At 40.5% G+C, this 27,416-nt stretch overlaps 1 protein-coding gene and 1 pseudogene across 3 annotated transcripts in view; one reads left to right on the top strand and one right to left on the bottom strand.

The window, feature by feature from the left end:
* The window catches only part of ctnna2 (catenin (cadherin-associated protein), alpha 2), a 1,188,004-nt gene that overhangs the window by 471,460 nt on the left and 689,128 nt on the right, over positions 1-27,416 (top strand). The gene's annotated exons all lie outside the window — the stretch shown is intronic.
* Positions 1-27,416, bottom strand: part of LOC132390683 (nuclear pore glycoprotein p62-like) — a 62,247-nt pseudogene that overhangs the window by 27,134 nt on the left and 7,697 nt on the right.

A 27,416-nucleotide genomic window follows, 5' to 3' on the forward strand; every position in this document is an offset into this window, starting at 1 on the left:
ATTATTATACGTTTGTATAACATGGCATCCAAAATAGCAAAAAATTAAATAAAAAATCTTTGTTTTCACCCTTGTGACATTTCCCATCTTCCCACATGGTTACTAATGAAATTGGTGTGTACTATTTGTCTTTTAGCTCTCACTTGATATTCTCTCTACTTAGAGTTACAGAGTAATAGAACCTAAATCTGTCTCTAAACTATAACGTAAAGACTAGAAGTAGGTTTAAGGTCAGTACGAGTGTTGTGGGGAACAGATGACAGACCATTGATTAAATACTTAAAAATGCAATAGCTTAGGAATTGAGTCTGAGAATGTTTGGTGTTTACACGCATAAGTTCAATGTAGCCCTTTCCAATTAAGTTCACCTTTCTAACATTAATGTGTCAGTTCCTATTAGCCAGTTCAAGACCATATTTCTACTTGAATCTGAAGTCCAGCCCTTCCCAGCTTCAAAGAACTGACTCTGTAGGCAGCCAACCAGCCAAAAGTGGTGAGGTACTCATTAGTACTGCAACTGAAATAATTCACTGAAACTGCATATGAACAACTTTAATCACAGATTCTCACTTACATTTATCTCCAAACTAGTTAATTTACATACAGTAATACTATGGATTTAAAATTCATCTCAACGTAGTCAAAAGCTCAATTGAAAAATACAGCATCAGTGTAGAAATAAGTGACGCATAAAACTTAAAACTGATTGTCAAGGAAAATTGCAGATGTCTTAAATTTGAAATTAAGACATAAAACTCTGGATACATTGATCAGGTTAGGTAGAATCTGTTGAAAGAGAAACTAAAGAATGTTTTCATTTTAAGAGTCATCATCAGAAATGAAGAAATAAGAAAATCAGTAATTTTTAAGTTACACCGCAGAGAAGATTGTGGAGGAGTGGATAGGGTAAAGGAAATATCTTTGTGATGGTGAGGCCAGGGTTGCTATGGTGATAGGCTGTTTATAAAACTGATGATAGATTAAAGAAGGAAGTGAGAGAGAGAGAAAGAGAGAGAGAGAAATCACAGTAACACGCAGAAACTGAAATACAGAGCTATATTTTGAATCATTCAGAGAAATAGACCTTTCAGCCCATTAATTCTGCACTATCAAGGACTTGTTCACATTAAATGAACACAAATTCTATTTTATTCTCCCCACATTCACATCAACAAAAATCAGCAAGTCTGTAAAGATCTAAGTTAATACCACAAATTGAAAACTTTAAAGCAGAAGCAGTCTTTTCTAGTTCTAATGAAGAGTTTTTTGACCTGTTTTTTCTCCTGTTTTTCTTTTTACCAATGCTGCCTGACCTGCTCAGTGTTTCCAGCATCTTTAGAATTTATTACTAGTATGTGTTGATTGACTCAGTTGATCTCAAATGAAATAGCACTTGTAATATTTTAATTATTGTCAAATAATCAAATAGGTTCTTTTTTCTGATCAGTGGGAATTTGTCCATAGGTTGTTTAAGTGAGAACAGATCTAAACCTACCTGTGATGCTTCTCTTGATCAAATAGCAACCCTAAATTTCATCTGACAGCAATTTTTGCAAGATGTTGGAATTTCTGAATGGTCCATGAACGCTACCCCATTATTTCCTTTGCACTATTTATTTACTTTGTAATTTATATTAATTTTATGTCTTTGAATTGTACTGCTGTAGCAAAAGAATTCACTTCACAACGTATAAATCAGTGATAATACAGCTGATTCAGATCCAGAATAATTTACTTATCACGTGTGCATCAAAGTATATAGCAAAATGTATTTGTGTTAACAACCAACACAATTTAAGAATAAGCTGGAGGAGCACACAAGTGCTGCCATGCATTCTGGTACCAACATTGCATGTCCACAATGTTCAGTAAGCAGAAGAATGACACCACCAACATCAAAAACAACAACAGCAAAATAAGCCACTTTCCCTCCTCTCACAAATATAGACAGGCCTCCAGCCTCAGCATGGGCTGCCTCTGGGCCTTTGACCTCCAGACCCTGGTCAGTACTTGCAGACTCACAGACATAGGGCCTCCAGCCTCTGGAAACACTGACTCAGAGGCCTCGGTCTCTGGACTTGCGTGGATGTTTGACTCTGGGACTCGACATACAGGGTTAGGGGAGGGGATCACCCAGTGTCTTCCTCAGCACCTGCTTGCCAATCACGGCCCTTGACCATAGACATTGTTGGCTTCTGAACTCAGAGCTGGACTCCGACCACCAGCCTTGCCCCTGACTCATCATTTACTGTCTTTATCCCCTAACTGGGCTTCATCCCTGCCCCTAAACCCTACCCTGACCCCTAGCTCCCTAGGCTGATCCTAAAAACAATCCTACAAACTTAAGACTAAACTAAATCTGAGTGAAGATCTTAACAAATTCTGAAAGTTAGAGGGAAACTGAGGGCAATAAAGATCACACTAAGAAATTTAATAACATGATGAGAAATAAAGTGATAAAGAAACAGAAAGTATTTACATGTGCATCATGCATAACTAACACTCCCATTGCAAGCAGAAAAAAATATTAAGGAGATTATGGCAAATACAATGGGAATGTATTTTGCCAATTGAATACCGTTAAAGGATAGGGTTAATTAAATGAGCATGATACGTGCATTTTCTGTCCTCAAAATGATTTGTGCATAGATTAGGCAATATATTTTTCAGTCAACTGTAAAATGAAACTGCAAAAATAAAAACTCCAAAATAGTGATTGATTTTGAACTCAATAATTCAGCCAGCGTAAACATTACCGAACATGTGGTCATAGGGTATGTTACAGGTAACATAAACAATCAGCTTAAAATTTATACTATGAGATCTGCAAATCAAATACAACTTGCTAAAATTCTCTGAGTTGTGCTCGATGATCCATTAGGATTTGCCACCATTGACTACAATGAGGCTTGCTAAGTGTCTTTTTCTTAAAGAACATTCATTTGCCTTCAGAGTTTCTACCATCATTTATGCATGACGCACATGAATTCCGATTGTGGTTTGCCACTTCCCTCACTTCAGCTCTAATCACTGAATGGTCTTCATTACTGCTGCGTCTGGCAGCTACCCTATGAACATGATTCCATTCTTTTTTCTGTGAAGCCCTTTTGTCACAAACAGTCTGAAATTTAAATAAATTCAACACACGTGATGACATTTCAGTAGGGTACAGGACAAGCAACCATCAGCCTATAGATCAAGAAATACAGGGTTGTATTCCTAAGGCACATATCACTTTGAGTGCAATATAATTTTGTTGTGGGCCACAATAATTGTCTAATACTGGAGGGGATGCATTTAAGGTGGGAGGGAGTAATTTCAAAGGAAATGAGAGGCAGCTAATTTACACAGAGTGGTGGGTGCGTGTAGTCTATTGCCTGAAGTGCTGATACATTGGCAGATACATCGGCACAAAAATGTGAGGAAAATGGAAGGATGTGGACATTGCTTAAGCAGAAGAGATTAGTTTAGTAGTTGGCCATTTGATTACTAATTTCACAGGTTTGGCATAACACTGTGGGCAGAAGGGTTTGTTTCGATACTGCTCTATGTTCTGTGCAGCTGTAAGGTTTCATTATGACAACAGGTTGTGTTGAGCAGCCATTCATTTCCTTGAATTTAAAGGGTTAAGGAATATTTGAATAAAGTATTTGGCAATGAAATTAATTGATAAGGTAGATGGAGAAAACTATTTTCTCTTGGAGGGAAATCAAGAATATAGGGACAAACATGTGGTTTTGATATCAGAAACATGTTTGATAAAAGTTGACTTGACTTGACTTGAGAAACCATTTCTCCATATAAGACCCAGTTGAAATACAAAACTGCCTGAAATCTAAGTCCCAATGCAGAGTTTCAATTTAAAACATTGGAAGTCCCTTTCTCCAGTGCCATTTTACCTGCTCAGTTACTCCGTGGTGTTTGTTGTTGGAGAAAATCTAAAATTCTATCTGCATTACAGCTGCTGAGGTTAGATTATTTGGAATTTTTAAAACTGAGATGGTTATTTGTTTTCCTTCTGTTAAATAAGGAAAATAAGACATGCAAAAATGGGACAAATTAATGAATAACTCGAGTTCCTCCGAATGCCTTTCGGCCTGAAGAATGCCGCACAGACGTTCCAGCGGCTAATGGATGCAGTGGGATGCGACCTTGGCTTTGCGTTCATCTATTTGGATGACATCCTTATAGCCAGCAGTAGTCGCCAGGAGCATCTGTCCCACCTCCACCAGCTCTACTCCCGCCTGAGTGATTTCGGCCTCATGATCAACCCGGCCAAATGCCAGTTCGGTCTCAATACCATCGACTTCCTGGGCCACAGGATTACCAAAGATGGGGCAACACCTCTGCCTGCCAAGGTAGACGCAACCCGCCACTTTGCACGGCCCAACAGGATCAAAGGCCTACAGGAGTTCATTGGTATGTGAACTTCTACCAACGTTTCCTCCCCTCAGCAGCCTGTATCATGTGCCCCTTGTACACCCTGATGTCAGGTAAAGGCAAGGACGTTACTTAGGACAAGGAGGCTATGGCCACTTTCGTTAAAGGAAGCTTTGGCAGATGCCACGATGCTGGTGCACCCCAGAATGGACGTTCCGACCGCACTCACGGTGGGGTGCTGGAGCAGCTCATATAGGGGCGCTGGCAACCCTTGGCATTCTTCAGCAAGCACCTACGACCACACGAACTCAAGTACAGTGCTTTTGACCAGGAGCTGTTGGCACTGTATCTGGCAATCCGGCATTTCAGGTACTTCTGTGAAGGCAGGCCATTCACTGCGTTCAAAGGCCACAAACCGTTGACCTTCGCGTTCACGAAGGTGTCCGATCCCTGGTCGGCTTGCCAGCAGCGACATCTGTCCAACATCTCTGAGTACACGACGGACATCCAGCATGTCTCGGGAAAGGACAATGTCGTGGCGAACACACTCTCCAGACCAGCTGACCAGGCCCTGTCCCTGGGGGTGGACTATGCAGCACTGGCGGAGGTGCAGCAGGCAGACGACGAGATGTCCAGCTACAGGACCGCAGTCTCGGGTTTGCAGCTGCAGGACTTTCTCGTAGGCCCAGGTGAAAGGACCCTCCTGTGCGACATGGCTACCGGCCAAACTCACCCTATCTTGGAGCTTGGAGACGGCGAGTTTTTGACTTCATACACGGTTTGGCACACCCATCTATCAGAACAACTGTCCGGCTGGTCTCCAGCAAGTTCGCGTGGCACGGACTTTGCAAGCAGGTCAGTGAATGGGCCAGAACGTGTGCACAGTGCCAAACAGCCAAGGTGCAGCGGCACACTAAAGCCCTGCCGCAGCAGTTCGAACCCTCCTCAACCCTATCACTCCGGTTCTCATCCAAGATGGGAACCAAGTGAACTTTACTTAATTACTCATTAGAGGTAGATCTGATTTGTATTGTTATTGCCAGTGTGTGATACGTGCATCACACCCTGACCCATGGACTTCTTTCTGGTTTGAACATAATGGGCGACACACAATTGAAAACTATAATCATTCTAACATAGGAGAGGCTACTTGCAACTTTCCAGAGACAGGTATTTAGACTTGGAATGTTGAGTCTCCCCCTGGTGGAGTCAATGTGTACTCTCAATTACATCATCATTGACATCGGACATGCTGAAAAGAAAACCGGAAGAGTTCATATAGTGAGTGAAGTTTTGGTTAAGTTTCACTTGATGAAATTCATGGATTCCAATTGTGCTTTAAAATAGTATGGATATCAGAAAAAAAGCATGTTAATGCTAGAATGTTGATGATGCACTGTTCATACTATTGCCCCTTCTCAACCCTTTAAAAGTAATTTAATTTCTGAATTTGTTAAGTTTAAGTTTTCTAATCCTGTTGTTCAATGATGTTCCTAAGTGGTGACCCTACCCGCTGCTCCTCCTTTAGTAACGTACACACTGGCCAAAACAGTTTTGTCTTGAAGAGGTCCCACAAACAAATGTTGTTATTGACTTCTACCTTACTGAGACCAGGCAGCAACTCTCAGACTTTTTTCACATATTCCCCTTGAAGAGGACTTCGCTCCAGACCATTAGAAAATTGTCTCTGAAACCATCACTAACCTCTTCAACTCTGGAGAACTGCTGTGCACTGCTCCCAATTTCATAGTTCCCTTACTCTGCAGTGCTCACTTCTATCTCCTACCCAAGATCAACAAACCTGACTGCCTCAGTAGGCCGGTTGTCACTGCCTGCTCCTGCCTCATTGAATCACCTCAACTCCATTCTTTCCTACTTGGTTCAGTCCCTTCCCACCTAATCCGTGACATTTCTCATGCTCTCAATCTCCTCACTAACTTTCAGTTCCCTGGCCCTGACCACCTCACATAAACACCATAGATGTCCACTCCCTGCATACTTATATCTCCTATCAAGAAGTTCTTAAAGCTCTCCCCTCCTTTTTCAATAAAAAGGATTTCCCCTCCACTACATGCTTCTCCATCTGGCAGAACCCACTTTCTCCAGACTTGAGTGGTAACCATGGGCCCCAGCTATACATGCTTTTTCATTGGCTCTATAGAAGAGTCCATGTTCCTACCCTTCCCTGGAATTGCTCCCCAGCTCTTCCTTTGCTTATTGATAACTGCATTGGTGCTTCTTCATGTTCCCATGCTTAGCTCGTCAATTTCATCCACTTTGCTTCCAACTTCCATCAAATGGTCCATTTATGACACCTCCCTCCCCTTTTTTAGCTCTTATTCTCTATCTCTGGAGATAAACTATCACTCGATAACTTTATAAATCTACCGATTCCCATTCTTCTCTCCCTCTCTCCTGTAAAAATCATATTCCCTTTCCAGCGTTCCTTCATCTCTGTTCCCAAAATGTGGCTTTTCTTTCCAGGACATTGGAGATACCGTCCTTCTTCAGAAAGGTTTCCTTTCCCCGACCATTGATGCTGCCCTCACCCACATCTCCTCCATTTCCCGAATATCTGCATTCACCCCATCTTCCCACTGTTTAACGGTGTTAGAATTCCTCCTGTCCTTACTTATCATAAACCTTCTCATCCAACACATCATTCTCTGCAACTTCCAGCATCTCAAAAGGGATCCAATCATCAAATATGTCTTTACACCCTCATTCTCATCTCATTCCTTAGGGATCACTCCCTCTATGATTCCTTTTGTCCATTTGTCCCTCTCCACTAATCTCCCACCAAGCACTTGTCGCTGTAAACGACCGAAGTGTTACACCTACTCCATCTGCCAGAAGCAAAACTTCCCGGTGGCCAGACATTTTAATTCTGATTCCCTTTCCCGTTCAACATGTTGGTCCATGAGCTCCTTTTCTGCCTCGTTGAGGACATCCTGAGGGTGGAGGAGCAACATATTATATTCCATCTGTGTATCCTCCAATCTGATGACATGGATATCAATTTTTCCTCCTGGTAAAAGTAAATTATTTTTCCATTCTCCCCCCCCCCCCTTCTATTCCCCACTCTGGCCTCTTATCATTTTTCACCTGCCTATTACCTTCCCCTGGGACCCTCCTCCCTCTCTTATCAGATTCCTTCCTCTCCAGTTCTTTCCTACCCATCTGGATTCATCCTCCTGCCTTTTTATTCTGACATCTTCTCCCTTCCTTTCCAGTCCTGAAGAAGGGTTTCAGCTTGAAATGCCAGCTGTTTATTCATTTCCATAGATACTGTCTGACCTGCCAAGTTTCTCCCATCATTTTGTGTGTGTTGTTTTTAACTTCTTTTGTCTTTGTGGTGAACTACATATACCTGTCTGGACACGTATGACTGACTGCTGACTGCTCCTGTGGCTCCTCCCAAAGACCCTGGTATAAAGGCAATTGAGGCCTGAGCCCTGCCCTCAGTCTCCTGGATGTAGCATGGTGGTCAATTGCTGCTTGTTCTTTCTTCCAGTCAATAAAAGCTGATATCTCGCCTCATGTCTCAGGTTATTGATGGTGCATCAGTCTTGAACTAGTACCACAGGTTCAGCATACTTAAACTTCCCTGTTGTCTGTAATACCAGGATACTTTAAAAGCTGAATGCTGTATTAATGACAAATGTGATGAGTGCTGTTAAAAGGAAAATATAATGCTTTTTTTGTAATCGACTGCATAAAGCAGTGAATAGAGTTAGCTGTTCTTCTTGCTAAGTAGATAAGCACTATTTTCAACAACAATGCAGACAGCATTCCTGTGTATGTGAATTAGTGGTTCTTTAAAAGTAATGATGTCACTTTCAGAGTTCTTTGTGGTAGTAATAAATGCTTTGAAAACTACTTAGTCATTTTGTGCAAATACTTTACTGGTCACTTATCCATGACACATCATTGAGTACCTGGTACAACATTGAAGATTACTCATTTAGTTAATGGTTTAGAAAGACAATAAAATGAAACCACCCATTTGACTGAAAGTTTATGTATGAAATACATGTTCACATTTTAAAACATTTCTCGACACATCGTATTTGGAAGTACTTTGATGTGTAAGCTCTGCTGGATATTTGAGTGTTGAGTGACATTAAAACGTGTATGTGTGCATGTTCTGTACATGTTGATGTAATATGTACACTTTGTGGAACAAAAGAAAATTTTGTAAATACTCAGAAAAGCAGACACCATCTGTGAAGAAATTGCAGATTGTCTTTCCACAGATGGCATATGACCTATTACTTCTCTCAGCATTTTGTATTTTATTTCAACACTATTGTACCTGTTGTATCCTACAGTTAATAATCATACAGGCTCACCTGGGGAGTAGGTGAGAAGAGACATGAAGAAAGTGAAGAAGGATTGTCAAATTTCAAGAAACAGACACACCATTTTCTATTTCTCAATGGTTCTCTTTTGCTTGTTGTGGTTCACTTCAAAATCTATTTGTGTACATGTAGAGAATACAGGACCAGGCCAAATCAAAACTCAAACCGTACTTATGTATCTGAATATGACAAACACTTATGCATGCAAGAAATACATGATTAATCAATGTTCGCCTATTCATGCAAGTATTCTCTTAATGCCTTTTCCTCACATGATATTTACAGCTCTGCTGCTCCAAACATTGAACTGCCTTGTTGCAGAATAATTAGAGGGTTATGGTAATGGAGGATAAAGATAATCCTGGACGATATTTCAAACAATCCTGGATTGTCAAACATGGTTTCATACTGAGTGGCAGAGTAGTACTGCAGATAATGCCTCAAAGCTTCAATGATCCTTGTTCAGTTCTGTCTGTTGGCTTCAATAATGAGACACCTTGAGTGATATTTCCCACACAAGTAGAACTTACTAAAATAAATTTCTTGGTCTCACAAAGTAAGCCAAAATGACCTATACACCACTCTATGCACAGGCAGAATGGAGATCCTCACATTTTTTTTAAATCTGGAGATCTTTGAGTGAAGTCTCATTCATTGGAAAGTGTGCAGATGTTATAGAAAACCATTGGGATCATTGGAACAGAAATTGGACCATAAAGCCATAAGACACAGGAGAAGAATTAGGCCATTTGGCCCACTGAGTCTGCTGTGCCATTCAATCATGACTGATCCTTCTCTCTCCCTCCTCAGCCCCGCTCCCCAGCCTTCTCCCTGTAATCTTTGATGCCATGTCTAATCAAGAACCGATCAAGCTCTGCCAATGACCTGGCTTCCACAGCTGCCTGTGGTAACAAATTCCACAAACTCACCACTCGCTGCCTAAAGAGTTTTCTTTGCATGTCCGTTTTAAATGGACACCCCTCTATCCTGAGGCTGTGCCCACTTGTCCTAGACATCTCCACCATGGGAAAGATTCTTTACACATCTGCTCGGTCTAGGCCTTCCAACATTAAAAAGAAACTCCCCCCCCCCCCCCCGTCCTTCTCAATCCCAGCAAGTACAGACGCATAGCCATCAAACTTTCTTCTTATGATAACCCTTTCAAGGTGAGTCCTCACCAGTGCCTGATAAAGCCTCGACATCACATCCCTGCTTTTGTATTTTAGACCTCTTGAAATGAATGCTAATATTGCATTTGCTTTCAAACCACAAATGAGAAAAGTTGCAGGTGTTGGAAATCCAAGCAACACACATAAAATGCTGCAGGAGCTCAGTGGGCCAGGCAGCATCTACGCTGATGTTTCTGGGCTGAAACCCACTGCCACCAACCTAACTGTTCCCGCACCCCACACGTCCCGTTTCTATCTCCTACCCAAAATCCACAATCCTGGTTATCCAGGTAGACCTGTTGTTTCAGTTTCTTCCTGCCCCACTGAACTCACATCTGTCCTTGCAAGCAGAACAAGTGATTCACCTGCCCTGACACCTCCTCCCTTATTACCATTCAGGGCCTCAAACAGTCCTTCCAGGTGAGACAACACTTCACCTGTGAGTCGACTGGGGTTACATACTATGTTTGGTGCTCCCGGTGTGGCTCCTTGTATATGAAGAGGCCCAACGTAGATTGGGAAGCCACTTCACTGAGCATCTACACTCTGCCCACCAAAACAGGGGGGATCTCTGAGTGGCCGCCCATTTTAATTCCATTTCCCATTCCCATTCTGCTATGTCCATCTATGTCAGTGGTTATAGTTAAATATACTGGTACTGTCATAAACAATCTCGGTGGTAGCATCCTTCTTAGAACTTTCACAGCCTAAGGGAAGAAGCGCTAACAGTACTTGTTCTTATACTGTTATAGATTCTCCCTGATGGTAGGAGGTCAAAGAGATCGTGGGGCAGGTCGGAAGGATTCTTGACAATGCTGGGGGCTGTGTGAATGTAGCAGTCCAGGTGTATGTCCTGGTTGGTTGGGGGGTGGGAATAAGAGACTCTGATTATTCTCTCAGCTGTCCTCACAATCTGTTGCAGGGTTTTGGAGTGAGATGCTTTGCAGTCCCCATACCAGACAGTGATACAATTGGTCAGGACACCCAGTAGTGCTCTGGTACAATGTTGTTGGAATGGCGGGAGGGAATCTCACTCGCCTCAATCTCCTCAGGAAATGGAGGTGTTACTAAGCTTTTTTGATTAAAGAACTGGTGTTAGGAACTAGGTGCACTCCAAGATACTTGGTGATTCTGACTGTCTCCACAGAGGAGCCATTGATGTGCAGTAGGGAGAGGTCACCCTGCACCTTCCTGTGGTGCACTATCATCTCTTTAGGCTTGTCTCTGTTGAGACTCAAGTTGTGTTTGCACAGATCCACAAGCTACTCTACCTCCTCTCTGTATGCCGACTCATCATTGTTGCTGATGAGGCCGACCACTGTTGTGTCATCAGCGAACTTAAAGATGTAGTTAGAGCTGGATCTAGCAGTGAAATTGTGTGTTAACAGTGCGAACAACAGTCCTGGGGGTGTGGTGGTGGTACCAGTGCTAAGCATGGTGGAGCTAGAGCTGTTACTGTCAGCACAGCTGTCTGAGGTCTCTCAAGATCCATTTACAGAGGGAGGCATTGATCTTCATACTCAATAATATGAGATTGGACTCTCTGTTAGGGAGTTGCTTATATTATAAACCATATAACCATATAAACCATATAACAATTACAGCACAGACACAGGCCGTATTCTGTGCAACTGTGTCTGCATCCATGGCTTGGTTAGTCAGAGAAGCTGTGGATGCTGAGCAGCACACTCCTGATAGTTTCCCTCCTGTAGTGCTCTTGTTTTTGCTGTTCTTTATGTTCTGCATCAGGCTCGAGGCTTCTTTTCTTCCTGTGCTGCTGTCTACATACGTTGGAAGCCAAAAATGTTGCCAAACTCTATACCTGAGGCACCACCTGCTCCTCACTGAAAACATACCATTTGAAATAATTTCTTTCCGAACATGATCTTCGTAATCTTTCAGATGAAGTGGTGAACAGTGATCTGGATTAGATAAGAATAAGATAAGATTAAAACTTTATTTACCCCAAAGAAAATTATTGTTGTAAGGTTGCTCAGTCAGAAATATATACTTTAAAATGTGAACTGTATTTTGTAAAATGTATTGAGGTTTGGGAAAAAAAGACAAAATGTGCATTAAAAACTTGCAGTGCAAGATACAGATGTGTAATGAAACCATACACTTAAATACTTAAGGAGGAGGAGTTGTGGAGTATTAAACCACAGGGAGAAAGGATCTTCTGTGGCATTCAGTGGTGTACCTTGGGGGAATCAGTCTGTTACTATTGGTGCTCCTCTGTTTGTCCAGAATGTCGTGGAAGGGGGTGTCCATAATGCTCTATCAAAAAACTGCAGTCTATAATCCAACACTTTGTTATCTCAGTAAGGCTCTTTCACTAGCCAGGGAGAGAGTTCACTCCTGCAACGACAAGAGCAAAAGATCAGCTGCTCATTGTTCTGATGTTACAATATTCTGCATTGCTTCTGCCAGCCCCCCCCCCCCCACCAATTCAAGGACCAACATGCCGTCAGTGACCGTCGGGGGGGGGGGGGGCGGGGGAGAGAGAGAAATAGCAATTCTGGAGTACAGGAGCCTTCTTCTGACAGCAGCACAGACTGTCTGTTGTCCTGATGTTTCAGTCTCCCAAGACACTTCAGTTGGCAAATTGGTGAGGAACAGCATCATCTAGGCCCCGAAGCGGAATGTCTTCCTAGCCGCTCCTGGAGATATTGAAATGCCAGGCTGCACGGTCAGTACAAGAAGCCAATGCTTGCAGAGTACTGTAGTTTGAGCCATAGCTGTACATCACAGACTCCAAAAGAATCCCAACCACCTTGAAAAGAAAAGAAGAAGCTGTTTCATGGATGAACTGAAGTCACCTAGGACTCCAAAGACCTTTGGTGCAGTCTTTTATAGCTCCTTCCCCATGTGTACATCGGAACATAAAGTGAAATGCATTCCATTAACAACCAACGCACCCAAGGATGTGCTGGGGGCAGCCAACCACTTGGAAGATTCCTGTGGTGAGGAATTGAGGAATGTCAAGATATGAGAACATAGCCAAACTTTCCTTGTTGAATGTCTTGTACTGTATCTCTGTGACACCTTTGATATACTTTAATATGTCACAGAGGTTTGAGGTGGATGTAGTGACTCTGAAGATTCTTGGGGGGAGGGGAGTACATTTTTTTGTTGATAATGTCCTGCCCTAACGTCCATGACTTATTCTAATGGCTCAATGATTTATATATCAAGGCCTCCAGAATGGAGATTTGTCAGCAGAATTATTTGATGTATCATTGAATTGACATCTCAGCACCAGTGCTTGTGCAGGTCAGTTCTGCATCAGACCATATTTGATCTGTTGTGACATCATTTGGGTAAAGTTGAATTTAATGGGCATTACACAGTTTAATTTCCGAACTTCTGCTTGTGGAACCAGATACCTGGACATATAAGAACCAGTACAACAAATACGTTTATCAGTTTGAAGTTGTGCTCATCATTGACAGAATTGGATCCTGTGTTTATCTTCTGAGGCAGTAACTAGTGGCAGATTTCTAAACCATTGCAGTAAACTGTTTTATGTGGTTTACACTACGAGAAACTAGCTTGGGGTTAATTGCATTTCATAATCCCAATGCCCTTTATCCACTACCATCTTATTTCTCAACCCAATATCCAAACAATGGTTGGGAGAAGAATCCAGTGTTTCAATCAGAAGTGAAGCTTCCTGGTCTTCTGACCAAAATATCTGATTGAGTTTTATATGAGACAAATTCCTCAGGCAGATGATTAAATCTTCCTTGGATACTTGATTTTCTGCTGAGTATTAAAGCAAAGCCCCATGGGCTCAATGGAATAACTGCAGGGTCACACACAGGTCCATTGCTGTATTACAGATAAGTGATTTGTTTCTAATTATCACATTTTACGCAATACAGAATATTCCTCGTGTGTCATTATTAAAAATTTGCTTAACTGTACAGTTTTCCCCTTGGGTCAGTTATGTATCCAGGCTGTAGTAGATGCTTGAATTACATTTATTGAAGCCATTGAAGTGAATGATATCTCTGTGGGACCCGAAGCCCTGTTTTTCAAATGTGTCATGTCAAGTAATGCATCAGAGATTTTAATCCCCTACTAAAAATGCAGTCTCTACAATTGTAAAAAAAAAATTACTTAATGCCCGTGAAACTCACCAGTGTGCATCATGAAATTTATAGACTTGGAATATGTAATTGTCTGATTGCTTTTTTTACTTGCTGGAACTATTTTTTTTAATTTTGCCTGTTATATTATTGATACTTGTGTTAACTATATTCATAGCCCATATTCATTTGTAACAAATTTAAAGTTGTTGCATTTGCAATTGAAGACTATTCCTCATGTAGTAATACAAAGGCAAAGCAGTTTACCGTTAGCTCAATATATCCCCCGTGCTCTTCATTGCTCAGCTTGAAAATCACTTAGCATAACGTCTTCCAGTTTGTCAATGGAAGTACTGTCTCATAATTATTTCTTGAATTTGAATTTCTCAGCTGGAAATATTAAGGAAGTCCAATACAAACACCTGTCTTTGGGTATTGGTGATGTTGATGTTTGACTTGGAATGTCTCAGTGCAGCCCTGCTATTAGCTATTACTCTATTGAGATAAAGGTAAAGATAAGGATAAAATAAAGAGATAAAGATTAGCAACACACACAAAATGCTGGAGTAACTCAGCTGGCCAGGCAACATTAATGGAAAAGAGTTAACAGTTGACCTTTCGGGCAAGGATGAAGAACGGTCTTGACCCAAAACTTTCTGGCCTGCTGAGTTTCTTCAGCACTTTGTGTGCATTTCTCCGATTTCCAGCATCTGCAAATCATCTCTTGTTTGAGATTCATCACATATGCATCAAAACGTACAATGAAATGTATGTTTGTGTTACGCAGGGGCAGCTCGCAAATGTCACCACATTTCTGGCACCAATATTTAATACCTACAACTTACTAAACCTCCTCTGAATGTCTTTTTTTTGGGAGTGTGTGAGGAAATGGGAGCACTTGGAGGAAACCCATGTGGTTGTGGAAAGGGAATGTACAAACTCTTTAGAGGCACTTGTGGGAATTGAACCTTTTTGCTGGACAATCATTAGCAGTGTTATAGCATTACAATAACCACTGCACTGCCTTGACACTATGGCAGTCATTTTATGCTTTATTTCATATTTCCTATGCACAATTTTTATAGATATTAGATGATAGCTTTGTGGAAAGTGAACAGAAGATTGAAGTCTCTTTTTTCTCATTAATCTTCTTTGACAATGAATAATGATGGAGATCACAAGACTGAAACATAATTGAAAAATTTCAAAGCTTGAGGCATGAAAAGTAAAATGCAAGATTTTCAGAACTAAATTTGCATTCTGTAATTCTTATAGAAACATGACATTCTAAAAATAACTCACCATCTGCTTTTAGGATCTGCTCCAACAAGTATAGCATAGTAAATCATGGATTAGAAAGCACCAGTTGTACAATTAATATTTGTAGTATCTGGCTTATTAATGTGGCACCCTCCTGTTAAATCATCTCTAGCAACCAATAATTTTAGTTTTGTAACTGTTTTATTTACAGACCACCAGAATGGTGACTGAACCTGATTTTATCTCCTTCTTCAACTAAATTAAAGACAGAAATGCTAATTTACACTTTGCAATTCACATGCGGCATAAAAATAGCCACTGATTGCTTTGCGTATCCAGCTGTGGAGGATTCAAAAGAATTAAAGTACCTCAGTGAAAATCTTGCAATATCTATTTTATCTTCAGGATCTGTTAGCCAGCTTTGCAAAGACCATTCTTTCCAGTAGTGACCTGTTGGTAAGAGCTTACAACAGTCAGGCATTATGAATGAAAGTCACCTTAAGTTTATAAGGGGAATTTGATTGTTCATCCCTGATATTTGCCCCTGATTATTTTTCAATAATACTTATATTAAGTTTCACTATTCAGTATTCAGTTTGTTTTTCTGATGTATTGGCCTTGTAAGTGAAACGTCCTAATCCCATTTGTTTCTATTGATCTTCATATACAACATATGTAATTGTTTCATAAATGGCCCCTATCAATACTTGCTTAAAGAGCTTCCAGCGCAGAATTTTTCACAGTTAAGTGTGGAAGGGGAATCCATTGCTCTGCTGAAAATTATTCTTTTATATTTATTTGGGTTCATCTTTAGATTTTACCCCAGTTTTAATATTTTCTTTCCATTAAAATGGGTGAATACATTAAAAAACACAATATATGGCCATAGATAAAATGCGTTGGCTTGATTGAAAACACTCTTCATTCCCAAACATGGTGGCCTGAGGACTGCATTTGAGCTCCAGCATTTGAGGGGACACTCCTGTGCCTCAGTGAGGAAATGTTACACTGGCAGAAGTTCCTCAGGGTGCAGAACAGTATACGTCAAGTACATGCCCTTCAGCCTACAATAGCTGTGGCAATCATGATACCAAATTGAACTAAATCTAACTGGCCGAACATGACCCATATCTCACCATTCCCTGCATGCTCACGTGCCTGTCTAAACGCCTCTTAAATTTTGCCGTTGTGCCTCCCTCCACCATCACCCTGATAACTGGTTTCATGTACATACCAATCACTGTGTAAAAAAATCTTAGCATGTGCATCCCCTATCCCCTTTAAACTTCCACCCAGCGCACTTACCCTCTAGTATTTGACATTTCTACTCTGGGAAAAAGACTGTGACTATGTACCTGATTTTTATATCCCTTTCATAATTTATTAAACCCCTTATCAGGTATCCCCTAAGCCTCTGATGCTCCAGAGAAACCAATCCAGGTCTGTCCAACTTCTTCTCATAGATAGTACTCTTTAATCTATGTAGCATTCTGATGAAGCTCATGCACTCTCTCCAAATCTTCCACATCCCTCCTGTAATGTGAGGGGAAAGGGGGTGGAGATGACCAGAACTGCACACAATCCTCCAAGATACAGCCAAGCAAAAGTTTTATACAGCTTCCTGACTTTTATATTCAAAGTTCAAAGCATATTAATCATCAAAAAATGAATACTAATACAGCCTTGAGATTCATCTCCTTACAAGCAGCTACAAAACAAGACGCCCAATAGAACCCATTAACAAAAGACCGTCAAATACCCAATGTGCAGGAAGAAAAAAAACAAATTGTGCAAACAATAGAAGTAAGCAAAAAAAAAAAATCAGAACTGAAATTCACGAAAGTGAGTCCACAGCCACGGAGCCAGTCATCACTGCAGCTGATCCAAGAGACCATTATTTGCAGGCCACAGAGATGAGTAAACCTCGTGAGCAGCAAGCTGAACGCAGGCCCATCCCTTGTTGTGGCCCCAACACCCTGACCTTTTCAGTATAGCCTGGTGCTTGAATTGCCCAAACAGTGAGTAGATCCTCATTCTTGGATGCAGGCCCAGTCATTTTGATATGCTCTTAAGCCCAGGACCCACTGCCTTGATTTGGCTCATACCTGACTTTTCCAATTCAATCCATCACTTAAATAGGTCATTCCTTGGCTTGTTCATTGCCTCAACCCTGCCTTGCCTCGGTTCTGCTATTTCAACTCCAAGTCCATCCAGCAGCCAAACTTTATACCTCATTTCCTGCTCTTGGGCCTGGGTCCTACTGCCTCGATTTGGCCTGTATACACCACACTGCAACCATCCTGCACCTTCAAGACTTCAAAGTAAAATTTATCATCAGAATACATACAGTCACCACATGGAACCCTGTGATTCTTTATCCTGAGAGCATTCTTAACGAATCTATAGAACATTAACTGTAAACAGGATCAATGAACAACAAACTGCAAATGCAAATATAGAAATCAATAATGAGAGCATGAAATATCAGATGAAGAGTCATTAAAGTGAAATCATTGGTTGTGGGAACACCGGAAGTAGAATGAGTGTAGTTATCCTCTTTTGTTCAAAAGCATGATGGCTGAGGGGTAGTAAATGTTCTTGAACTTGGTGGTGTGAGTCCTGAGGGACTTGTACCTCTGTCTGAAGGCAGCAGCGAGAAAAGAGCATGGCCTGGGTAGTGAGGATCTTTGATGATGTGTGCTGCTTTTCTATGTCACTGTTTTGTGCAGATTTGCTCAAAGATTGGGAGGGCTGTACCTGTAATGTACTGGGTCCACTACCAATACCTTTTGTAAGATTTTCTGCTCAAAGGCATTGGTGTTCCCAAACCAGGCCATAATGCAGCCAGTCAGCACCCTTTCTATGACACATCTATGGAGGTTTGTTGAGGTTCTTGATGACATGCCGAATCTCCACAGTCGCCTGAGGAAGTAGAGGTGCTGTCGTGCTTTCTTTGCAACTACATTTATATGAAGTGTCCAGGACAGGTCCTCTGAGATAGTGACACCCAGGAATTTAAACTTACTGATCTTGTCTATCTCTGATCCTCTGGTAAGTACTGGCTCTTGGACCTCTGGTTCCCTTTTCCTGAAGTCTACAATCAGTTCCTCAGCCTTGCTGACTTTGAGTGAGAGGTTGTTGTTATGACACCACCCAGCAGAATTTTCGACTCCCTCGTGAGCTGATTCATCACCACCTTTGATACAACCTACAACAGTGGTGTCATCAGCAAACTTTATATGGTGTTGGAGCTGTACTTTGACACATAGTCATGTATATAAAGTGTGTACAACAGGGAGCCAAGCACTCATCACTGTGGTGCATATGTGCTGATGGAGATTGTGGAGGAGATGTTTTTGCCAATCCAAACTGACTGGTGGTCTGCAGTTCACACCACAAAAACGACAGGTCCTAAAGCTCAACTCCAAAAGTGAAGTTCCAGCCTACTGATTGCAATGATTGTTTTTGTGAAAAAATCTGATTAATAAAATAATTAATAGTTTGTTTTTTCTGCCAGCAAGTCTTCACTGTTCTTCACCAGTGCTATCTTAAACTGGGTCTCAATGTAACAAACGATAGCAAGCATGCCCTTCACTTTCTTTACCTCATCTTGTCATATTGTGACTTTCAGGGAGCTAAAGACTTTCCGCTTTCTTTCCCAATTCCCTCTGTACTCAATCAATCCTGCCATATACTATATATTTTTCCCGTACATTTGATCTCCCAAAGTGTAGCACCTCACACTTTCCTGGATTAAACTTCATCTGCCATTTCTCCACCCATTTCTGCAACTGACCTACATCCACTATATCCTGAGAATCATCTTCAGAGTCCACAACTCCACAAATTTTGTGTCATTGGCACACTTATAAAACAGTTCTATATTTTCATCCAGCCTGGAATTTTGTGTATAATCCCTGTTTCACTTCTTAAACAAAGGACCAACATTAGCTGCTGTCTGTTTCACTGGAACTTCTTTTGTGGTTGGAAAAGATACAAATATAATTATCAGAGCCCAGCAGACTACTTTGTTTCTTCCACCTAACAGCTTCCAGGTTCTGCCATCATTACCGATTGCCCTGCCCATCTATCTATCACTCCTCTTAGCTGGATCCACTTGCTCCACTCTTTCCCTTTATTTTTTATATACTAGCTATTTTTCTTCTTTCTTTCTAGTCTAGATGAAGGGTCTCAGCCCAAAACGTTGAATGTTGAATTACCTGATGGGTTTCCCCAGCACTTTATGTGTTGCCCTAAATTCCAGCATCTGCAGTTTCTCTTGTGTCTCCCTATGGAAGATTCTTTGATTTTTATTTAAAGAAAAGCTAGGAATTGTCCATGGTGCTGTTCATAATATTAATCCTACAATCAACATCACAAAAGCAAACTAATTGTAATCACATTGATGGTTGTTGGAAATCTTCCGCATAAATTATCTGTTCTTTTTCCTACTTTCCAACAGTTTCCTGAAGTATTGCACTGGGGGTAAAACATTTTGAAAGGCAATAAGGAAATATACTTACTTATAAAAGCAGACAATGCCAAAGGGACAGCATGCAACATCAGTGGAAAGAAAATTAATTTTTCAAATCAAAACTCAATGCAGATTTAACAACTTTGTGTCACGTTGCTCTATTAATCAAATTATTTGGATTGATACATCATGCTTTATATTTAATGCAATGACAGTAATTAAATAGGTGGCTATCTATCTATATATATATACACACACACCCCCCCCCCCTTGGAAATTTTCAGGCTTTATTATTTTACAACATTGAATTACAGTGGATTTAATTTGTTATTTTTGACACTGATCAACAGAAAAAGAATCTTTCGTGTCTAAGTGAAAACAGATCTCTACAAAGTGATCTAAATTAATTACAAATATAAAACACAAAATTGCATAAGTATTCAAGTCAATATTTGGTAGGTGCACTTTTGGCCGCAATTACAGCCTTGAGTCTGTGTGGATAGGTCTCCATCAGCTTTGCACATTTAGACACTGCAATTTTTCCCCGTTCTCTACAAAACTGCTCAAGCTCTGTCAGATTACATAGGGATTGTGAGTGAACAGCCACAAAATTTCAATTGGATTGAGGTCTGGACTCTGACTTGGCCACTCCAAGACATTAACTTTGTTGTTTTTAAGCCATTCCTGTGTAGTTTTGACTTTATGCTTGGGGTCATTGTCTTGCTGCAAAACAAATCTTCCAAGTTGCAGTTCTCTTGCAGACTGCATCAGCTTTTTCCTATATTTTGCTGCATTGATTTTACCCTTTACCTTCACAAGTCTTCCAGGGGCTGCTGCAGTGAAGCAACAACAGAGTGTGATACAGCCATTATCAAGTTTCACTGTAGGGATGGTGTGTTTTTAATGATATGCGGCATTTGGCTTATGCCAAGCATAGCATTTAGTCTGTGGCCAAAAAGCTCAATTTTGGTTTCATCAGACCATAGACCTTCTTCCAGCTGACTTCAGTCTCCAACGTGCCTGCTTGTAAACTCTAGCCGAGATTTCATGTGAGTTTCTTTCAACAGTGGCTCAAAACTTTTGAATATTAAAATCTGGTTTAATGTTTTTGTGTGACTATGTCAAACTCTCAGTTGATTAGTCCATAGGTCAACACTCCTATGATAATTAATAGAATTTTACAAGATTGGTGAGCTTTTATTGGTCTTAATTTGTGCATAATTGACACTCACAAGTCTGGCTTAATTCATCTACAGGTGACCATTTAAACTTGCTTGAGAGTACAATATCATCAACAATCTAGTACTTTTGTAATGTATTCTAGTATCCAATTAGTACACTGTGGTCTGAACCCACAATTTCTAACTCAGAGGGGTGGGTGATATTCAAAACTTTAAGCCATCCTTTTGATCATTAACTAAAATAAACAATCCATGCAATTATAATGCACACGTACCCATTCATATCTGTGATGTTTGGTTGCCACTCTATCCTCTAATTTGTTTTTACAAATTTACCCTTTAAAAGTTATATGATTACCCTCATTTTCTGCCACTTCCCTGTTCAAAGGGAAATTCAGCTTCTGCAATTTCAGCAAATAACTGATATCCTTAATACTGTGGCTCGTTAGCTGTGATTGGTAGCTGACCGAGGTGAAGGAAAACTCTAATCTCAAACTTCTGCTGCCTTGCAGCTACACCCACTCATCAGGAAGGCTTTGGGGCTAAATCCCGATGAAAAATCCAGAGCTAAAGTCCCTAAGGCAGTCCTACATTGAGTTCCATGTTGACTGGCCACTCCTGCAATGCAGCTGGTGCCAAACTGTATCGGTCACTTCTCTTCCTTTAGGTTTACCAGGGGCACTGAGAGGAGCAGCCTGCTGTATGGACAACAGTTTGCTCTCCATATCTTAACTGCCTTGGCTTGCATATCAGACAACTAGGAAGCAACATCCATGGCCAACCTGACCAACAGAGGGCCTCATATCTAATGGTGTTCCAGAAAATCTCCTCTGCTGCTCTGAAATCTTAGAAATAGCATGTTGATACTAGAACATTTAACTACATACACTCAGTGACCATTTTATTAGGTGCACTGTACAACTGTTCATTAATGCAAATATCTAATCAACCATTGATATGGCAGCAATGCAGTGCATAAAAGGATGTAGGCAAGGTCAAGAGGTTCAGTTGTTACTCAGACTAAATATCAGAACAGGGAGGGAATGTGATCTATGTGACTTTGATCGTGGAACATGATTGTTGGTGTCAGACAGGGTGGCTTGAGTATCTCAGAAACTGCTGATCCCCTAGGATTTTTACACACAACATTCTCCAGAGTTTACAGAGAATGGTGCGAAAAAGCAAAAATCCAGTGTGTGGCAGTTCTCTGGATGAAAAAGCTTTGTTACTGGGAGAGGTCAGAGGAGAATGGCCAGACTTGTTCAAGCTGACAGGAGGTCAACAGTAACTCAACTAATCATATGTTAGAACAGTGATGTGAAGAAGAGCATCTCTGAATGCACCACGTACTGAACCTTGAAGTGGATGGGCTACAGTAGCAGAAGACCACAAACATACACTCAGTGGCCACTTTATTAGTTAGAAGAGGCACCCAATAAAGTAGCAATTGAGTGTATAGACAATCTAGTTTTTAGACGGTTGTTTTGCTCCTCTATCTATAATATAATTAACATTATAATTACCATATTTACCTGTAACTTGTTTCAAATCTTCTACCCTGCAGTATTTTCTTTGTTTCACCTTCTGCACACCAAGTTAATCAAAGTTCTTTTGAATCTGTCCACATTGATATTTGTTCACTTTTTCTCCACCACCCAGTTGGTGTCTTTTGGATCTAAATAATTTTCTCTAAATTATTTGCAGAAATTTAAACCAACTGAGGTGCTCAGCTGCACCTTGTGGCACTCTAATAATAAATGATTGCAAATTGGATGTACTGCATCTGTGGGAAGAGAGAAACAGAGTTTGCATTTCAAGTAGAGGGCTCTTCATCAGATGAAAGATTCATATCTGAAACATTAATTCTGTTTCTCTTCACACAGATGAAGCCAGACCTAATGAGTTTTTCTAGCATTTTCAGTTTTTTTTTCATTTAGACTTCCAGAGTCTGCATTTTATTTTGTTTTTTTTTATTTGATGTTCTGTTCCTCTGTCTATCACTCAGGTACATTAATATGTTCTTACATGTACTATGGACGCTGTAATAACAACAGAAAATGCTAGAAACATTCAATGGAAAGAGAAACAGCATTATAAGTCCAGGACTGAAATCTGTGGATTCTGTTACCACAGGCAGCTGTGGAGGCCAAGTCTTTATGTATATTTAAGGCAGAGATTGATAGAACCTTGATTGTTCAGGGCATGAAGGGGTACAGGGAGAAGGCAGGAGGTTGGAGCTGAGAGGAAATTTGGATCAGCCATGATGAAATAGCAGAGCAGACTTGATGGGCCAAATTCTGCTCTTGTATCTTATGGCCTTATGGCACTCAGTTCTGATGAAGGGTTCTGAATCGGAAATATTGACTATTTCTCTTTCCGTGGATGCTGCCTGCCCTGTTTAGTGTTTCCAACAGTTTATATTTCAACTTTAAAATTGTAGCGTGAGTAGTTTTTTTTTAAACTACTATGGGCTCTGTAAGTTGTTTTTATTCTCTGAGATAGACCAGAACTATTTGGCATAGGATAAACAGTGAAGGTTTGCAGAGCAATACAATCCGGAACTATTTGTTTAGACGTCCAATCTAGACAGCATCCTTCTGAATCTTTTATGCACCCTTTCTATTTTAATCATGTCATTGCTGTACAGTTAAAAACAATTTGGGTGGAGCTAAGAAGAAACCAGGGGCAGCAAACATCGTCTGGAACTGATTATCAGTATCTGAAGGCAGAGACAGCAAATGGTTTAATAAAAAATTCAAAGATGCATTTAACTGGATAACAGAACAGAAAGACAGAGCGAATCAAGTTAGCATTATCAATGTACAGGTTGAATTCTTAGAACAGATCAGTTTTCTAAGGTGAATTAAGGATTGACAAATGAACAGTTTATTTTAGATCTAGTTCTGTGCAATGAGGAAGACTAAATTACTAATCTTATTATGAAGCTGCTTTAAGAAGTGTTACTATTATATGATTGAAGTGAGAATGTACTGCAATTTGAACCAGGTATTTCTATCTAAGCAAAAGAGTCTATGATGGCCTGAGGAGTAGATTGTCTCTGGTAGATTAGGAATATACATTAAAGTTTTTGACAGTGGACAGGTAGTGGTTAACATTTAACACACTCACAATGCTGGAAGGGCTTAGCAGTCAGGCAGCATCTATGGAGAGGAATAAAGAATCAACATTTTTATTCTGGCATCTTTCCCCTTCCTTCTCAGACCTGAAGAAGGGTCTTGGCCTGAAACATTGACTGTCTATTGATATTGCCTGATCTGCTGAGTTTCTCCAGCATTTTGTGTGTGTTGATAAAGAGTCAACACTTTAGGCTGAGACCCTTTATCAGGAATGGAAAGTAGCTTAAATAAGAAGGTGGGGGAGAAGAAGGAGTACAAGCTAACTGGTGATAGGGAAGACCAGGTGAGGGGGAAGGTGGGAGGATATGGGAGAGGGGGTGAAGTGAGAAGCTGGGACAAAATAGATGGACGAGGTAGAGGGCTGAAGAAGAAGGTATCTAATAGGAGAGGATAGTTCCCACAGTCCTGATTGAGAAGTTACAGAGGCCAAGGTTCTGCAATTGGATCCGTGACTTCCTAACCGGAAGAGCACAATCTGTGTGGATTGGTGATAACATCTCCTCCTCGCTGATGATCACACTGGTGCTTATCCTACTGCTCTACTTTCTCTATACCCATGACTGTGTGGCTAGGCATAGCTCAAATACCATCTATAAGTTTGCTGATGATACAACCATTGTTGGTAGAATCTCCAGGTGGAAGTGAGAGGATGTACAGGAGTGAGATATGCCAACTAGTGGTGTGGTGTCACAGCAACAACCTTGTATTCAACGTCAATAAAATGAAAGAGCTGATTGTGGACTTCAGGAAGGGTAAGACAAAGGAACAAATAACAATCCTCATAGAGGGTTCAGAAGTGGAGAAAGTGAGGAGCTTCAAGTTCCTGGTTATCAAGATCTCTGAGGATCTCACCAGGTCCCAACATATCGATGCAGTTACAACTATACTTCATTAAGAGTTTGAAGAGATGTGGTGTGTCAATAAATACACCCAAAAACTTCTATAGATGTACCGTGGAGAGCATGCTGACAGGCTGCATCACTGCCTGGTATAGGGGGGCTACCGCACAAGACTGAAAGAGGTTGCTGAGGATTGTAAATTTTGTAGGCTCCATCATGGTTACTAGCCTACAAAGTACCCAGGACACCTTCAAGGAGCGGTGTCTCAGAAAGGCAGAGTCCATAATTAAGGACCTCCAGCACCCAGGGCACACCCTTTTCTCACTGTTACCATCAGGTAGGAGATACAGAAGCCTGAAAGCACACACTCAGAGATTCAGGAACAGCTTCTTCCCCTCTGCCATCCGATTCCTAAATGGACATTGAACTCGTGAACATTACCTCACTTTTTAAATATATTTTATTTCTGTTTTTGCATGTATTTTAATATATTCAATTTAAGTATATTGTAATTGATTTACTTATTTATTATTTTTTTCTTCTTCTATATTATGTATTGCTTTGAACTGCTGATGCTAAGTTATCAAATTTCACGACACATGCCGGTGATAATAAAGCTGATTCAGATTCTGATTCTGAGTTTTTTAAGCAGTAGAAATTTGGGAAGAGTTACTATTCAAAGAAAAAATGGTACCTTTGTATACAAGTCAATGAAAACTAAAGTTGAAGGGCAGCAGACAGTCAAGAAGACATTTACTATGTTGACCTTAATTGATAGAGGTTTTGAATAGAAATGTAGAGATGTCCTCCTACAATTGTATCAGATCTTGATGAAACCATATCTAGGTATTACGTATAATTTTAGTTTACTTACCTAGAAAAAAAGAAGATATATCCCATGGAAAATCTCAGTGGACATGTTCTTGGCCTCTGGAGACTTAAGTGATTGAATACATTCAAAACAGAAAACAAATGATTTTGGTGTTAAAGGAATTTTCCTTGGATTTTGAGAATAGGCTGGAAGATATTGTTTGAGATGAGGGGGAATCTTATTGAAACCTGTCAGATTGTGAAAGATCTAGATGGAATGGATAAGGGGAGCATGTTTTGTATAGTTGAGAAGTCTAGGACTAGAGGACACAGCCTCAGAACAGAGGGATGCCCCTTTAGGACAAAGACGAGGAGGAATTTCTTTAGCCAGAGGGTGGTGAATCTGTGGTTTTCATTGCCAGGTCACTGGGTATATTTAAAGCAGTGATTGATAAGTTCTTGATAGTAAGTCTGTTAAAGGTTACAGGAAGAAGGCAAGAGAATGGAATTGAGAGGGAAATAAATCAACCATAATGGAATGGTGGAACAAACTGGATAGGCTGAATGCCCTATGTCCTAATTCCTGTGATTTATGGTTTCATATTGGATGGTTTTGATGACTAAATAACCTTCTCATACTGCTATTTCTTATCTTCTTATTTAAAGATGGGATACTGTATTTATCGCTGTATAATAATAAAATAATAATAAAGATATTCTCCCATAATGGCAGAGGCAGTCAAGCAGCTCATTGTTAGATCAGTTGTGGACAATGTTGGTTACCTTGTTTTTCTTCTTTTTTGTCTTTATTTGACTCTTAATCAGGTTGTTAAGGTGGAGGAAGCCAAGGCTTACATTCGTTCCGCCTCAAAGTGTTCTTCCTTGATTGACTTAAATGTCCTTTCTCCAGAGATTGGCTGTTGCCTCTTGTCAGTAATTTTCCTAAGTACCTCAATTCATTAGTGAATTACTTACAAATGAAGAGGTATTCACAACGATTTACTAATATAGTTGTGGCCCTTTATCAAGCCTGGTTTCATTTGTATTGGTTTATTTTGTCACATGTACTGAGATACATTAAAAAAAACATTCATTTCAAACCATTCTAGTAATACAAATTACTACCAGAATAAGGACAAGCAATAACAGAGAGCAGAATGTAATGTTACAGTTTCATTAAAAGTGTAGTGCAGATAAAACAACATGATGCATGCACCATGATGATGTAGATTATCAAGTTCAAGTTTATTGTCATTCAGCTGTACACATGTATACCGCCAAATGAAACAACCTGCCTCCAGAGCAAGATGACCTACACGGTACATATTGCTCAGACACAGCTCATTAGGTACTATTACCACAAATAAATTAACAAATAATATGGTGCATTTATGACACAAGTCAAAAGGTAAACAGTATATGCTATTGGTGCTTCATATGTGATGAGACCTGGGTCGTAGCAGGGAGTTCAGTTTTCTCACAGCCTGAGGGAAGAAGCTGTTTCCCATTCTAACATTTCTCATACTAATGTTATGGTACCTCCTGCCTGATGGTAAGGGGAGGTCAAAGGCATTGTTCGGCAAATTGGAGGGATCATTGACAATGCCAATGGACCTGCAAATGTAGCTTTCTAGATAAATATCTCTGATGGGTGGAAGAGATATCCTGATGATCCTCTCAGCAGACCTTGCAATCCTTTGTAGTGTCTTGCAGT

Source organism: Hypanus sabinus, chromosome 3, assembly GCF_030144855.1.
Source record: "Hypanus sabinus isolate sHypSab1 chromosome 3, sHypSab1.hap1, whole genome shotgun sequence".
Classification (NCBI taxonomy): Eukaryota; Metazoa; Chordata; class Chondrichthyes; order Myliobatiformes; family Dasyatidae; genus Hypanus; species Hypanus sabinus.